The 3,463-nt window shown below is 40.1% G+C and overlaps 1 pseudogene; it reads left to right on the forward strand.

Moving 5' to 3' along the window:
• The first annotated feature begins 487 nt into the window (after positions 1-487).
• Positions 488-960, forward strand: LOC147418791 (SKP1-like protein 1B pseudogene; annotated as a pseudogene).
• Positions 961-3,463: the final 2,503 nt, after the last annotated feature.

Below are 3,463 nucleotides of genomic sequence, written 5' to 3' on the forward strand. Positions count from 1 at the left end.
TGGTCCAAATAGACCCTCTAAATCAATACGTGGCACCGCATCTTGATTGGGGGGCGGGGAGGATCTCACACCGCATATGTGTGTGTGTGTGTGTGTGTGTGTGTGTGTGTGTGTGTGTGTGTGTGTGTGTGTGTGTGTGTGTGTGTGTGTGAGAGAGAGAGAGAGAGAGAGAGAGAGAGAGAACATTTCTTGCAGAGAAGCTGAGGATGGTAGTCTCCAAGGTCATTCTTTAACTCATGCTCTTGGCCCTTTTGGCTGTGGTGTGCGCTCCATCTGCCAAGGAAGCAATAGTAGAAACCCCTCCAAATCAGGGTGGGGCACCGTGGACTGATTTGGGGTTTTTTCATATTATCAAAAGGATCTTTGCAGACCTCAATAAAAACGAGAGAGAGAGAGAGAGAGAGAGAGAGAGAGAGAGAGAGAGAGAGAGAGAGAGAGAGGAAGGGACGGTCCACGAAGAAGAAGAGGTAGAAGTAAGATAGAAGCGATGGCAAAGATCAAACTACACATCCTAGATGAGGAATTTTTTGAGGTGGAGGAGGGCATGGCCTTCTAATCCATTTTCATAAAGAACATGGTACACATGCAACAGTGTCATCATCCCCTTGTCCAACCTCACCAAGAAGATCCTCATCAAGGACATACAGCAAATTTGGCCTGAAAACCGCCTCGTCTTCCTCCTCCTCCTCCACTTCTTCTGTTGCGGAATCCAAATCCTCCACCGACCTCTGTGGAGAAGACCTCAAAGCCTTCGATGCTAATTTTGTCAAGGTTAATCAACACTCACTCTTTGATCTCATTCTAGCAGCCAACTATTTGAACATACAAAGTCTACTTGAGTTGACATGTCAGACGATCGCAGACATGATGAGAAACAAAACCCCATAAAAGATTAGAAGGATTTTCAACATCGTAAATGACTTCACTCTAGAGGAAGAGGTCAGAAGGGAAAATCAGTGACCTTTTGAGTAAGCCGAGTTTTACATGATTGTCCATCATTTTGCAATGTTTTTTCTGGAGGGTTTCTATCAAGTATAGAGAAGATGGATTTGTCTTAGACACAATCGTAATTAATTTTGTCCGATAAGGCCATCAATTTTGCACCAAAAAGAAAGAGAGAGAGAGAGAGAGAGAGAGAGAGAGAGAGAGAGAGAGAGAGAGAGAGAGAGAGAGAAGAAGAAGAAGAAGAAGAAGAGAAGAAGAGAATTTTTAACATCGTAGGAAACTATCCCAAGAGACCTTAAACATCTATGTGACTAAGAGCGTTGAGAGAGAGAGATGCATCATAGTACCTACATTGCCTTTAGAGAAGTTGAGAATGGTTGCCTCTAAGAAGGTGGTTCTCGAACTCATGCTCTTGTCCCTTCTAGACGTGGTGTGCATGCAGTCTGCCAAGGCCATCCGTGGGCTCGTTGTTGTAGAGCTTACCCTAAATATATGCTGCACAGAGAACTCTCTGGCTCTTTTTATCATAAACAATACCATCTTTGTGTATAGATTCCACATTAATACATAGCGTGTTCTATGACCAATATCAAGACTCCATGTTTGAAGAGTGTGGTGACTCTTAATATATTGTATATTTGGAGCAATATATTGTAGAAGATGATATACTACATGCAATTATTTTCATAGGCTTTTAGTGCTACCTATGAAACTGGTAGCTTAGATTCCATGATTCCTAGTTATGGTTGGTAGCACTCTACCTCCTCTCGTAGCCCACCACCACTACCTCCTGCACCACCTCCTCGTCCTTGTCCACTGGTTGAAACCAATGTTGTAGATGCCCTCATAGCTATGATGTACCAAATTCGACCAAATATGTCCAGATGCTCTATAGGCAACATTGTCGATGCCCCCAAAAGTTTCATCATCCACCACCTTTCCTTTCGCGATTTGTTGTTACATGCCTTTAAAGTAAAGTGTGATGATGGTGGCCTGACAAATTTCAACTATGTGACCACCTACTCTCATGTTGGCGAGCTGTTAGGTATATTTTCAAATAGAGTAACTTACAAGAAAATAAAGATGGTGAATATTATCATCGTGGTATCAAATACATTGCTGAGATGAGTATGCTTAAAATTCACCAAAAATTTACATACCTTGACGTTTTTGAAGATATAGCTAGTAGTGAAACTGATAAGAAAACCATATAATTTTAATCTATATATCAATGTAATGGAAATAATAAATATATATTTATCATTTCCATTGCATGACATGCTTGAGGTAATTGTACATTCCTTCCTAGTTTGACCTAACACATCCACACACAGTTCTGAGTATGGCAAAAAAAAGACTTTGCAACTTTAAGACTTTGCAACTTTAAGACTTTGCAACTTTAAGACATTTCAACTTAAGTCTCTCAACTAAGACATTTCAACCTAGAGACACCTCAACTTAATTTTCTCACAAAAATTATGTGATGCCACACCAATGATATCTTTCTAAGTTGATGATGATCAGTAATAGTTTATGAGATAATGGCGATCAAAGAGATATTCACAAATCCTTTTCTAGCTCTCTCTAGTTAACAAATCACTCCTTGATTTGGTGTGGACCTTTCCAAGTAGACGATAAATAAGACCACCACAATATCATCTCTCAAAATGCTCAAAGTAGCAGTGATACACATGGCCAATTTATGGTGTATCCCTAAGTAGAGAAGTAAGCTTTGGAACTGTTTGCATCAAAGCTCTGAAGACATTCAATGAGATATCAGCAAGCTTTGGTGGATCAAGTTGCTCATTAAGTGTGCCTCATTTAGCAAAGAGGAACTATAAACAACTTAGACATCAATGGCCATTGTAAAAGTATCCCTATAGCAGTTATATCTTTCTACCCAGGGAATCCTCTGCAACATATTGATATTAATATTATAAAGCAAGATTGGGGCACACGTAGCATAGCCAACATGAGTAGTCTTAAAGAGATCATAAGGCTCTAGTACTTGATTTTTGATGGTTCATAGTACCCTAAAACTTGCGATATGTTGGACATGTTGACCACCACTGGTGACATGAGGTTGGTTGTTCTTGAGGCTTGAACACTATATACCACAAGATTCCTAATGAACCTGAAGAGATGGGATCATCGGTGGGTGTGAATCTAAATTGAGAACTCAAAACAATATCTATGGCATTGATCATCCCCTTCCCACTAGAGTCGCAAACCCATGACCATCTTGTTGGTAGCCCGCCAGCCCCCTAATCACATGGGCACATGAATTCATTGCTCCCATAGCCACTTTGCTTAATTAAATAGTAAATCCCCCCTTACACTGTCGTGACACTTTGTGTGCACAGATTGAAATTCATAGTAAAAGTTCATTTTTGTTTATTACTTGGCTCTTGGTTAGTATTGTGAATCAAGTCAACCATGTTTTTTCTCAGAATGATGCCATGAGTTGTGTTCCGATGTAGTTTTGGTTGGATTTGTAGTTGAAACAAATCACTTATTA

Source organism: Adiantum capillus-veneris, chromosome 29 (genome assembly GCF_014529385.1).
Source record: "Adiantum capillus-veneris isolate H3 chromosome 29, ASM1452938v2, whole genome shotgun sequence".
NCBI classification, from domain to species: domain Eukaryota; kingdom Viridiplantae; phylum Streptophyta; class Polypodiopsida; order Polypodiales; family Pteridaceae; genus Adiantum; species Adiantum capillus-veneris.